Here is a 14,821-nt window from a genome sequence, read left to right on the forward strand (position 1 = left end):
TTTTGATCTTAGGGAGGATCCTACACAATTAATCAGGACCCTGGTAAAAGGTTCCTCTAATGTTGGAATCAGAATTAAAGATGCAGGTTTAATTACTGCTTGAGATGTTCCTATCACCTGACATGTGTGACATATTCTACAGAATTTGGCTACATCTTTATGCAGTCCAGGCCAATAGATAGGTTTTTATGTTTTAGCCTGAGTTTTCCTAATGCCTAAATGTCCAGCTATTGGAGTTTCATGAGCCAATCTTAATATTTAATTTCTATATCCAGATGGTATTATTATTTGATGTGCTACCACCCACTTTTCATCTACTGAAATATGAGACAGTCTCCATTTTCTCATTAACACACTATTTTTAAGGTAATAACCTCTCGAATATATTCTGCCTCTATTTCAGAATAAGCTGTCTGATATAACTGCTTTATTTGTGGATCTTTTGCTGTAACTCTATTATTTTCACTGAGATAAACATTTTAACCTCACTCACTTCAACTTTCTCTTCCTGAACAATCTTTTCAAAGATGGATCCAGCTAACTGGATGTCAGTATTGTTCCCCTGTCTTTTAGATTCTTCTTCTTCCTGTTTCAACATGAGTTTGTAATCTCATTACCACACAATCTGGAAATAATCCAGGATACTCTTTCTGCAACATTTTTGTTGATTGCAGTACCATAGGCTGCTCAACTACAGTAGGCATCACCAACATTTGTGACCCAGCTATATCATTACCTAGGATAAACTGAACCCCTGCAAAGGGATATTTTTCCACTACCCCAACAATCACCTTGCCTGTTTTTAACTTACTTTATAAATTTACCTTATATAATGGAATATGTTTAGTATCTCCTTGAATTCAATTTATTAATACTCTTTCTTGCAATAACCCCTCTGGACAATAAATAGCACTATCCCATAGCATTAAGGACTGACTAACCCCTGGGTCCCTTAAAAATTTGATATCTTTGCCTTCTCCACCCTGTACACATGGAAAGATTTTCCCTTCACATATAAAATCTTTAAACATTTCTATAACCTGTCCTTCAGAACTCCCTTGGGTAAATTGTGAAGACATCCCCACTTTAGCTACCACTGATTTTTCCTGTTCCACCTGTACACTAACTATTGGTTTTTCCTGCCCCTGGATCTCCAAACCACAGTACTCTTATTTCCAGAACTTTCCTGAGTTCCAATTACTGCAAGAGGTTTCCCCTGTTACCTCCAACACATTGACTTCATATGCCCAACCTTATTACAATGGAAATATTTAAGTAATTGAGTGACACTTTTATCTTCAGCACCTCCCTTTTTGGTCTGAGGAGAAATTTCCTGAGAATTTCCAGCTCTCCCTTCTCTTCCCTGATGGCCTGCCCTCCTTTCACTTTCCCACTTTCTATCCTTCTCAGATTTAAAAGGGTGCTGGAAAAAATTGTTTTGATCATGGACCAGCTCATAATCATCAGCTATCCCTGCTGCTTACCTAGCCGTTTTAACCCTCTGTTCCTCCACATGGGTTCTAAATACCAAAGGAAGTGAATCTTTAAATTCTTCCAAAAGAATTACTTCTCTAAAAGCTGCATATGTTGTCTCGACCTTTAATGCCCATATCCAGTTGTCAACATTACTTTGTTTTACTTTTTAAAACTCAATGTAAGTCTGTCCAGGCTGTTTCTTTACATTCCTAAATTTCTGCTTTTATGCCTCAGGAACCAACTTATATGCACTCAGAATAGTGTTTTTTGCTGCATCATAATCCACAGATACTTCTTCTGACAGTGGTGCATATACCTCATGAGCTCTATCTACCAACCTAGTCTGTAAAAGCAATGTCCATATTTCTTGTGGCCATTTCATTTGCTTTGCTATCTTCCCAAATGAAATAAAGAATGCCTCTACATCCCTTTCCTCAAACTTTGGAAGAACCTATACAAATTAAAAAATCTCACTGGGTTTTGGGTTGAAGATGGTTGTTTCACCATCAGCACCTTCCTCAGCATCTGAGATCTCTTTCTTTAATGCCCAGCTTTTTAAGCTGGTATTCTCTTTCTCTCTCCTTTTCTCTTTCCCCCATTGCTAACTTCCCAGTTCCAATTGTCTTTCCTGTCTTCTTTCTCTCTCCTGTCTTTCTGCTTGATCCCTTTGAAATGCTCGTTCTCTTTCTTTTTCTTTTTATTTCACCTCCAATTCAAGTTTTTTTTTCATTTGCAACCGAATCTTAGCCAATTAAAATGACTCTGCCTTTGGAGAACATGGTCCCTCTAGTAGCCTTCCAATTTCAAATGCTGCGCTATTGCATCAATTATGTCTGCCTTCTTCATCTCCATAGTTCACAGAATCACACAGTGCAGAAGAGGCCCTTCGGCCCACATAGCCTTGAATGTTATGATGTGCCAAGTGTTCATCCAGATACTTTTAAAGGATGTGAGGCAACCCACCTCCACCACCCTCTCAGGCAGCACATTCCAGACCATCACCGCCCTCTGGGTAAAAAAGTTTTTCCTCACACCCCCCCTAAACCTCTTGCCCCTCACCTTGAACTTATGCCCCCTTGTGACTGACCCTTCAACTAAGGGGAACAGCTGCTCCCTATCCACCCTGTCCATGCCCCTCAATCTTGTACACCTCGATTAGGTTGTCCCTCTGTCTTCTCTGCTCCAACGAAAACAGCCCAAGTCTATCAAACCTTGCTTCATATCTTAAATGTTTCATCCCAGGCAACATCCTGGTGAATCTCCTCTACACCCCCTCCAGTGCAATCACATCCTTCCTATAATGTGGTGACCAGAAATGACACGGCACTCCAGCTGTGGCCTCACCAAGGTTGTATACAACTCCAACGTGATCTCCCTACTTTTGTAATCTATGCCTCAATTGATAAAGGCAAGTGTTCCAAATGCCTTTTTCACCACCCCACTAACATGCTCCTCCGCCTTCAGAGATCTATGGACACACATGCCAAGGACCCTTTGTTCCTCAGAACTTCCTAGTGTCATGCCGTTCATTGAATACTTCCTTTTCAAATTACTCCTTCCAAAGTGTATCACCTTACACTTTTCAGGGTTAAATTCCATCTGCCACTTATCTGCCCATTTGAGCATCCCGTCTATATCTTCCTGTAGCCCAAGACACTCAACCTCACTGTCAACCACCAAGCCAATCTTTGTGTCATCTGCAAATTTACTAATCCTAACCCCCACATAGTCATCTATGTCGTTTATATAAATGTTGAATAATAGGGGACCCAGCGCAGATCCCTGTGGTATGCCACTGGACACGGGCTTCCAGTCACTGAAGCAGCCTTCTGTCATCACCCTCTGTCTCCTACAGCCAAGCTAATTTTGAATCCACCTTATCAAATTACCCTGAATCCTATGTGCATTTGCCTTCTTTATAAGTCTCCCATGTGGGCCCTTGTCAAAGGCTTTGCTGAAATCCATATAAACTACATCAACTGCAACTTATCCACAAATCCTGTTAACTGAACATTGGTTACTTTTTGTAAACTAATCAGGGTTACACATTCTACTCCCAGAAAAGTCTTAGCAATTGCTAAAGCCATTTTTGCAGTCTAATCACTTTAAAGCCCCTCAACACCAACTCCTGAGTTCAATGTACTTCTCACACTTGTTGCCTTAAGATTCACTAACTCCAAGTCAATCAAGGATTTTTTTTCCAAATGCCCGGATGAACCCCCAGTTTTGTTATAGTATGGCAGGTGGTAATTGCCAGACGACCATATCCTAAAGGGAAGCTTGGCTAAGCTATCATAATGATTTGCAATTTGTATTTGTATTACAAGAAGTTACATGCACTGAAGTCAGAAGTAAGGAGTCCACTACCACTTTTAGAGATTTTAAATATTAAATTAAAACATTTATTAACAAAAAAAAGAAAACTTGAAGACACAAGATTGCAGTTACACAGTTAAATTTAGTCTTACAACATTTCCCAAAAGAATTCTACTTAACTAGATTCCCAAAGTAAATACCCTTTTCAGGCAACATTCCAAGTAGATTCTTAATCTATAAAACACCCAATAATATTACCACAAAGCACCCACTGTTGCTATAAGGGAGGTGTTTCAAAGGGGCTTCCCTCTTCCTCTCATTCAACAATTGAATTCCAAGGATTTTAACAAAACCTCGCTTTCTGAAACAAGCAAGCGCTTCTCTGGTATGGCTCAAGTCAGTTTTCTCATTGGCAGAATTTTCTGCCTGTTGGGTGGGCGGGCCCAACCCAATCTCCGGCGGTCGGGGAGCCGATCCCCGCCGGAGAAGCAGGTCCCGCTGCCATTTTACATGGGCGGGCCAATTAAGGCCCACCCAGGGTGATGTCCAGTGGGAAGCACTATGTGCTCCCTGTGTGGTGGGAGTGGGGGGGCGGGGGGCGGAATTCTCCAAAAGTGAGAGTGCGCTCTTTCACGCATGTGCACGAAAGAGCATACATCTCCCAGAGGCTAAGTGCTGCCTCAGGGAGATCGCTGACACTTTTAAAAATGAAAAAAAAAACTCCCTAACATGTCCCCCTTGTGTGACAATGTCACATGAGATGGGACATGTTCATAAATTACAGTAAAACTTCATTAAACTTTTTAGAACACTGCATGAAACCTCATCCCGCCGGTGGATGAAGTTTCATGTTTTTTCTATTTGCCGCCGGGGTTCCTGGCCTGCCCACCAGCCTTAAGGTTGGACAGGCAGGTCCTTTAATTGTTTAAATGATCCATTGGCCATTTACAGGTTGGCGGGCACACAGCCGATTTTGCTGTGCTCTCGCCTTCCTGAAAATTTAAATGTGGCAGGATGACGTCGGGGGTTCCACCCGATGTCATCCCACGTCATTTTACACGTCGGTAAGTGGGCCCCGCCCCCTGATTGCTGATGGCAAAATTCTGCCTCATAGGTCTGTTTTACACAGTCCACCTTTCAAGACCTCACAGGGCCACTCAAATACAGCTTTCAATCTCTCTTTAAATATATTTCTCCCCTTTGATCTCCATATCCCATTGCTTCATCCTTGCTTTGGAAGTTACTTTTCCCAGAATATAAAAATCTTTCATGTTGTCCTTATGGCCAGCACTTTTGGGAAAAATAAACTTAATAACTTTGAGAAAATCATAAATCAATAAGACAGTCACAAAACATCCAGCCATGTCCCTTTCAAACAACTTCTTAACTTATCTACAAATGCAAATGTTTCATCATCCATTTCAAAATGCTTGCTTACGCCGAACCACTTTGACAATTTAAACCTTGCAATCTGATTGTCTTCAGTTTAATTAAATTAGTCATACACACACACAAAAGCATCCATAAGCCTGCGTCAGTGTCCCACAGTAATATTAGGGTAAAAATGATATTTCCTTTACACCTTTATGCCACCATCAACACCTTCTTTAGTCTTTAGCACTACCATTTACACTCCCTTTGTCTCATGTCCATGACATCTTTGTCAATCTCCCCTGTTCTCCCACTTATCCCTGACCTTCTATTTTGCTCCATCTGCTCCACCCCTTCTTAAACAGTATAAAATCAATCACATTTCTACTTCTCTTTAGCTCTGAAGAAGAGTCATATGGACTCAAAATGTTAACTGTTTCTCTCTCCACAGATGCTACCAGACCTGCTGAGGTTTTCCAACATTTTCTGTTTTTATTCCACAAACAAAATTCCCTGGTAGATGCAGTGTTTCAACCTGTTCCTCCCCATGGAATGGATACCATTCTATCTTGACTCTAATAGTTTTCCCTTTGTCCAAACTCTTCCTACCAACGTCATGATTCCACTACTACCATCCATTTCTTTACTGTTTCCTGATTCTAACCATCTGCTTTTCACTATGGGCCATCCAATCTATCTAAGTCGCCATATCCCACCTTGATGACCTGAGGGCCCTTCGCTTCATCCTTGAATGGAGGCCCCACCTGGGTGAACTTGTTCTCACATTGAACATCTTCCACTTTGTCCAGTTTCTCCAAAGGAAGGTGTTACTGTGGGATCCATATGGGTCCTGTTTATTCCTATCTTTTCAAAGGATACGTGAAAAATTCCTTATTAGCATCCTATTCAGGTCCCTGCCCTCACCTATTTTTCCAGCACATTGATGACTGTGCAGTTTCATTCTCTTGCCCAAACTGGAAATTTTCATCAGCTTTATCTCTGATCTCTACATTTCTCTTGCCTTCACATGGTCCATCCCTGACTCTTCCCCTCCCCAACTTTTCTATCTCCATTCGTAGGGGATAAGCTGTCGACCAATATCTACTATAAGCCTTATAGTAGATATTGGTCGACAGCTACCTTGATTATACTACTTCACAGTCTCTGGCACCTCTGGTCTAATGATGTCACCTTCTATACCAGCGCTTCTGATATGGCTTCATTTTTCAATCAACTGAGAATTTCCTCTACTGGAGATGCCAGGGCGTTCAACTGTGCACACCCCATTTCCTGCACTTCTGCTCTCACCCTTTCCCAGCCTTCCAGAACCAATATAGGATTTCCCTTGTCCTCACCAACCCCACCGGCCTCCACATTCGATGAATCAGTTGGTTCAATTGAGCAAACAATCTCACACCTCTGTACAATTTTATTTATCTCTTTTAGGTCAGTGACCTCTTAAAGCAGATATGACAACGGTTTAAGTAAAACACTAATAAATTCTCATCTACTCCTCTCTTGGTTTTCCTCTCCATGGCAATTACTTGAGGCTAAACCAGATTATTCGCAACATTGGTATTGAATTTGAGCCTGAAGTGAGCTTCCAACCATGTAGACTTGATGGGCTGAATTGCCCCCTTCTGTTCCACAAATAAATGACTATATTCACTTCATCACCTCAGCTGCCTACTTCCATCTCTGTAAGATTGCCCGTCTTCACCTCTGCCTCAGCTCATCTGATACTAAAACCCTCATCCATGCCTATGGTATCTTTAGACTTCACTATTCCAACACGTTGTTAAGTGGCCTCCTATCACCATCGTCCATAAACTTCAGCTCATCCAAAATGATGCTGCCCTATCCTAACTCATACCATTCACCCATCTGCCTGTCAAGGCCTCAACTCTGGAATTCCCTCTCTCAGCTTCTCCACTTCTCTGCCTCCTTTAAGACACCCCTTAAAACCTGTCTCTTTGACCAAGCTTTTGGTCATCTGTCCTAATATCTCATATGATTCAGTGTCAAATTTTGTTTGGTAACTCTCCTGTGAACCACCTTGGGATGTTTTACTGTCACTAGATAAATGTGAGTTGTTCATGTCCCCTACTTTGCTCTGACTCATGTGTGAAGTCTGCTAGCATGTATAACACAGAAATCCACCTTTATAAAATTAAGAGTGTCAATTACAAACTGAGTCATCATTTTACTGTCGTGGTTTACAATTAGTTGAAATGAAGTGATTATTGCATGCAAACAAGTGTACAAAATTTTCAGTTACCCTGGGATCTCTGTTTTTAATGTGGTGTCTAATTGAGCTATTAATTCTTGTTCTGTGATTTCAATCCAGATGACAATAGCATTTTGTATGGCAGGCCTTAGCATCGTTGGGTTACAGAGGGAGATGAAACAATCTAGTAGGGTTCTGTTCTGTCTGTGGTGAGAATCCTAGGAACAGAAGTGGAACATTCAGGATCTGAAGTCTGTTTTGCCATTCATTTAGATCATGGCTGATCTGTATTTTTGCTCCTTAGTTCAGTAACCTTTAATACCTTGGCTAACAATTGCCAAGCTTAACAAGCTTGTTAGCGGGGAGAGGTGTTCAGATTTCCTGGATACCTATCTGCCTGTCAAGGTCTCTCTGGAATTCCCTCTCTCAGCTTCTCCAATTCTCTGGCTCCATTAAGACACTATTTGTCTTTTCTGGCAATTCACCTGAATGACCCAATTCTAGATTTAAGGCTATACCTCTCTTTTCTGGAGCTGCCTCCCACCTGATCACTCCCAACCAACATCCCACCATCAGAAGAAAAAGCTTCTTTCTATCTACCTCATTAAAGGCTTTGATCATCTTAAGCACCTCAATTAGATCATCCCTTAATTGTCTATATTCAATGAGATACGTATCAAATGCCTAGACTGAACACAGTATTCCAGGTGGAGTCTAACCAGAGCTCTGTTCAGCTGTAGCATGGTTTTCACACTTTTTATTCCAGCCCTCTTTAGATGTAGGCCAACATTCCATTAGCCATTTTAATTTAAGAAAGGTGAAAGTGCGAAACCAGGAAATTATAGACCTGTTAGTCGAATATCTGTTGTGGGAAAGTTAAGGGTACAGTGACTAAGAAATTTGAGCCGATTAGAGACAACCAACATGGATTTGTAAAGAGCAGATCATGTCCAACAAACTTAATTGAATTTTTTGAGAAAATAACTAAAGAAGTAAGCACAGAAATGCCCACTAACATAGTTTAAAGGAACTATTTAAAACTAAAGATCATTAAATTGAAGGAAAGTTACTTACCTGGTTATGTGATTGGTTAGGTAGTAGAAGAGTAAGGATAAAGGGTATGTACTCAAATTTAAAGAAAGTGACTAGTGGTGACCCACAAGGGCATGTGCTAGAGCCTCAGCTATTCATTACATTTGTTAATGACTCAGATAATGCAATAGGAAACCATATATTCAAGTTTGCCAATGACATGAAGATTGGTGGTACAGTAAGCATTGAGGATAGAAACATGAAATTACGAAGAGATGCTGATAAATTAAGTGAATGGACAAAACTGTGGCAGATGAACTTCAGTGTGGGTTATTGTGAGGTCATCCATTTTGGGTCAGAAAAGGCTCGATTCGAGTATTATTTAAAGTAAAAATCTAAGAACAGTGGATGTCCAAATAGCTGTAGGCTCAATGTACCCAGATCACTAAAAGTTAATAGTCTGCTTCAAAAAAAGTTAGGGCTGCATTTTATGTGCCCCTGCTGGGTGTGTTTCCAGCTTGGTGGGCACATGCAGAAGTTGGAAGAACGCCTGCCAACAATTAAGTTCATTAACAGCTCAATTGTGAGCAACCTTTCGTGGCTCATCCAACCTTATGGTTGGCAGATGGGCCAATCGGCCAAGCAGGCTTTAAGTTTTTGATGAAACCTCATACAAGGGCGGGATGGAGTCTCCATTAGGATTTAAAATAAAAAGAAAGAACTGGGGACTGTGTTTTTTTTATGAGGTCTGCATTCAGGTGCTTGATTGTGCTGCATGGACATTTTTTGCAGCATTTTTGGGCTTTCTTTGATTACTTGGAGGTCTGCAACTCCCTGAGGCATTTGTCTGCCTTCAGGGAGCTCACTGGAAGCGCCCACCAGCACCCGCGGTGATGTCGGCGCCTGCCCTCTTCACGCCCCCACCGGCAGTGCTGAGCCTTTCTCAGGCTACATTTCATGCTGGCTGGCTGTTAATTGGCCAGCCAGCATTAAATCACCGTCAGGAGTCGATCGTGGTTGGGGGACGGTTCCTCATCCATGCCCAGGTCCGCCGATCGCGTACGCCCAATTTAGGTCCTTACTTTATCTGTCTTACTCTTCTGAAATAATAGAATGACATTGAAAATTTTCAATTCAAGGGGACAATTTCTGAATAGAGAGAGTTTTGAAAGGTCATTACGAATGCATCAACAACTTTCTCACCTAGTTCTTTAGGATCACACTCTATATCTGGTGTGTTAACCCTGATGGTGAACTAGCCAGTCAAAATCCACCATCTAGGTCATTAAAGAATGGTTGTTTGAGCAAGTTACTGATAACTGACAGCAAGTAAAGATGTCCTAAGGACTGAGCATGGCTGGATGTTTAGTGTACTGAATTTTTATTTTTATGTTGCAATGATTAAAATTCCTCCTCACCTCACAACCCGCTGTGTTACAAAAATACACCTGCATGCCCTTAATGACCAATTTTCTAATTACATATGTTGTGGTCAAGAAACCTGAAGGTCTAAAAGTAGAATGAAGTTTCATCTCCAAATCCAGACACAAACAATAAATAATTAGACAGTCTTTCCCTTGCTGGATCTGAAATGTCAGGGATATATTGGTTATTGGGTAAGGTTTAGGGAATTGGGCATCTTTGCTTCACATAAGACTTTGAAGTGGCAAATTTAAGTTTTATGATCACAAAGAGAGCTAACAATGTTGATCCATGGCAATTGTTTGTAGTAGTGAAGGGCTCAAAAACTATAGGTTACTGATCATAAGATGATACCACTTGACCCATTGCAGATCATTGATCTAGAAAGGGTCAACAGTGCCTCACCCTAAACCCCCATTCACACATTAAACATTCAGAAGTTAGGACTAAGGAAAGTCAGGCTTGAAGAGCCACAGTGTTCTATACTAAAATGTCATTGAGGCAGACCATATAAATGGGTTCAAGATACAATTATGCTCCTATAGAAAGAAAGGATTGAGTTATTGTGGTAATCTGATGTGTAATATAAGACAAATGTTATAATGTAAGATCACATGATCTTGATACCCAATAGCAGAGTACTGTGGGCTACCTCTGTAGTCAGTAGTCTTAAGTTAGAGTCTGAAGTGTAAAGACAGAGTTTTGAGTTGTAAGCTTACAAGTATTGCTGCTGAGTTCCTTTTGTAAATAAACAGAATGTGTTTCTTCTAAGAATGGTCCACTGTTCTTCTCTGTCTTGGTACCAACCCGGTCACCCCGAACCAAGCGTGCAACCCAAGTCCTTGAGCCCCAACAAATCAGGGCACTGGATTCAACAAACTGGTGACGCGAGTAAAAAGCAAGCAAAGACTAAAAGGGCGAGGTTAAAAAGCAAGAAAAAACGAAGGAAATGAGAGGAACCGAAATTGGATCGTACCTCGCTCGTCAGTTGTAAGTAAAGAAAAGTTTCCTTCCTGATCATCGATGCAATCTCCTTGGAGCATGCCTCAATTTGGAAGAGTGGAGCCTTTCGATCCAACCTCGGACGATTGGTCTCATAATGTTGAACGTTATGTGCTCTTCTTCCAGGCGAATGACATCGCAGGGGAGGAGAAGAAACGCACGACCCCCTTATCCACATGCCGGAGTAATACATATGGATTAATTCAAAATTTGTTGGCACCCACTGCTGCAGATTCAAAAAGTTTTGATGACTTAGTGAACCTCGCAAACAATCATCACCAGCCCAAGCCATCGGTTATGATGCAACGGTTCAAATTTAACACAAGGAATAGAGCCGCGGGGAGACAGTTACTTGTTACGTACAAGTCTGAAACAATTAACTGAATATTGCGAGTTTGATACATCTATCAATGATATGCTTAGAGATTGTTTGGTGTGTGGTATAAATAAAGATGTGATTCAGAAGAGATTACTGTCTGAAATAAATTTAGGTTTTCAGTAGGCATTGGAAGGTGCAGTGCGAGACTCGAAAGCCATACAGGGAGTACAAAATGGCATTGTCCTCTATATTGGGCGGGGAGCCTCAGCCAAAAAGAGCGTGAAAGTGCAGAGCTTTACACAGAAACGGGAAGCAGCCACCGGTAGTAGACAAATTAAAATTACCTTAGCAGCAAAAACATGGCATAATTGTAACAGAGGTGGAAACAGCCAACCTTGTAATGAATCACAGTTTAAAAAGATTGAATGTCTTTCCTGCCACTGAAATGGACATCTCATGAGACATTGTAAAGATAGAATCAGGCAGACTTTCAGACAAAAGCAAAAACCGAATGAGATTAACAGCGTTGAAAAGCCTGAAGTAATAGATTCAGATATTTACTTATTGGAAGAACAGAACTTATCTATGGAACCATAAGAGTGATTGAGAGGCCTATCAGAGTGGAGGTGGATACTGGAGCAGCCACTATGGTGATAGGTGAGCATACCTTTAAATATCTGAATCATGGGGAATGTAAACTAAATTTGGAAGAAACTGATAGCGAATTGAAAACTTACATGGGAGAAGACATACAAGTCAAGGGCGTATGTAAAGTCACAGTATACTACGGAGGTCAAACAATGAAATTACCCTTGATGGGGGAGCAGGCAAGGGACCTAATTTCCTCGAATGAAACTGGTTGAAAAAAATTAAATTGGATTGGACTGAAATCTTCCAACTGAGAACTAATGGGCTATCAGAGCTACTAGAAAAATATACCTCAGTTTTCAAGGACGAACTTGGAGGGGCGACAAGTAAAAATTAATGTAGATCCAGAAGCAACACCAAGATTCATGAAGGCAAGACCAGTACCTTACACGATGCGAGAAAAGGTAGATGCCGGACTGGACAGATTAGAAAAACTGGAAGTGATACATGCAGTGCAGTTTTCAGAATGGGCAGCACCAATTGTACCTGTTCTCAAGCCTGACCAAAGCATGCGAATTTGTGGGGAATACAAAATAACAGTCAATAAAGTGGCTAAATTGGACAGACATCCCATACCAAAAATTGAAGACTTGTATGTTAATCTGGCAGGTGGAACTGCCTACACAAAGCTTGATATGAGTCATGCTTATCAACAATTGGAATTAGAAAAGGCCTCTTGGTAGTTTGTCATCATTAATACACACAAAGGGTTGTACCAATACAGCCATTTACCTTTTGGCGTATCTTCAGCTTGCTCCATACTCCAAAGAACCATGGAAAGTTTACCACAGGGATTGCCCCATGTTGTAGTTTATTTGGATGACATTCTCGTGACTGGACTCACTTGGAAATTGGAAGAAGTTTTGAAGAGTTTTTTGCAGCCTGGAGTGCGGTTGAAAAAAGAAAAGTCCACATTCCATTAAAGAGGTAACTTACCTAGGTCACAAAGTAGATTCACAAGGCCTACATCCAGTTGAAGAAAAAGTGGAAGCCATTAGAGAAGCACCAGCACCAAAGAATACATCTGAACTGAAATCATTCTTGGGGATGATTGATTACTATGGACACTTCTTGCCTAATTTGTCAACAGAACTGGCATCACTGTATTACTTGCTCAAGAAAAACCAGCAACGATCTTGGCAAACACCACAAAAGTGAAACAGTTGTTACAATCATCTACATGTCTAGCACATTTTGACCCAAAAAAAGAGTTGGCATTAAAGTGTGACGTATGTCCCTATGGAGTGGGAGCAGTGCTTTCCCATTGAATGGATGATGGATCAGAACGACCTATAGCATATATATCGAGAGCACTCAATACTGCATAAAAAGGCTACTCACAAATAGAAAAAGAAGGCCTGTCAATCATTTTTGGTGTTAAGAAGTTTCACCAATATGTAAACAGTCATTATTTTACTACCATATCAGACCACAAGCCATTATTGGGATTGTTCAGTGCTGGCAAGGCTATACCCCCTATAGCCTCAGCAGGAGTAAAAAGATGAGCATTGATCTTGGCAGTGTATACTTTCATTCATAGACCCGGAAGTCAAATTGCAAACGTAGATGCACTCAGTCGTTTGCCCATACAAGTCAAGATGATGATGTTCCAATTCCTCAAGTTTTATTATTGAACTTCCTGGACTCATCACCGATATATGTTAGACAGATTAAAGATTGGACAATTCGAGACCCAGTCTTATCCAAAGTGCGAGATCAAGTTCTTCATGGTTGGTCACGAGAACAAGAATCTGATGAAATTAAACCTTATTTCCAGAGAAGATACAAAAAAACCAGCCAGGAAGGTACCTTATTGTGGGGAGCACAAGTGGTTGTTCCTCCAAAAGGATGAAAGCCATTGTTATCTGAACTTCACAGTGCATATCCCAGAATTTCCAAAATGAAGGCAATAGCACTCAGCTATCTATGGTGGCCTGAGATGGATGGAGAAATAGAAAACTTAGTGAGAAGTTGTATGTAGTGTCAACAAGTACAAAAATTACCTTTAACAGTTCTGTTACACCCCGGGAGTGGCTAGGAAGGCCATGGGTGCAAGTACATTTCGACTATGTGGGACTTTTTATGAGAACAATGTTTCTACTTATCATCAATGCACATTCAAAATGGATGGACATATATGAAATGAGATTGCCGACATCTTCTGCTACAATAGACGAGCTATGGCAAAGTTTTGCAATCAACAGACTACCTGAAGTGGTCATATCAGACAATGGAGTGCTGAATTTCACTGATTTATTAGCCTCATTTGTATTACTTATGTAAAAACTTCACCATAGCACCCTTCTTCAAATGGACTGGCTGAGGGAGCAGTCCAGATGTTCACATCTGGCATGAAGAAATTGTCTGGAGATGCTGTAGCGATTAAATTAGCATGTTTTCTTTTCCATTATAGAACTACTCCTCATATGGTAACAGGTGTCACACCTGTGGGATTATTGATGAAGTGCAGTCTCCAATTGACTTTGAGTCTAATTATGCCAAACTTGGTGGGGAAAGATGGAAAGGAGTCAGGGAAGTCAGAAAATTGGACATGACTGTCACAGTCGCAACAAGACACTTAACATAGGAGAGAAAGTATTTATGAAGAATGTTAGAGAAGGACCAACATGGTTGTTTGGTAAAATAAGTGCAATAACGGGACTCTTTCCTACCACAGGAAAGTGGAAGATCGAGTCATACGGAGACATGTGGATCATCTAAACAGAGAAGAAACAAAATACCCAGAAATGATTCTACCAGTGTTCGTGACTGAATCAATGTCTCCTGTTGAAAGAACTCAACTGAGTACAGATGTGTCTGAAGGGCTGACTGTACCTGAAAGAGTCAAAGAATCAGATTTGTAGGTCCCTATTGAAGAACCAGATGCTCAGACAACTGCAGTGAGGGAAGTTCCAGATCAAACATCAGAAGCTGTAGAGCTGAGATGTTCTACACACAAAAGCAAACCCCCAGAAGGATTGACTTTGTAAATTATTGATCTGTGTAAA

This window comes from Carcharodon carcharias, chromosome 2 (genome assembly GCF_017639515.1).
Source record: "Carcharodon carcharias isolate sCarCar2 chromosome 2, sCarCar2.pri, whole genome shotgun sequence".
NCBI lineage: Eukaryota > Metazoa > Chordata > Chondrichthyes > Lamniformes > Lamnidae > Carcharodon > Carcharodon carcharias.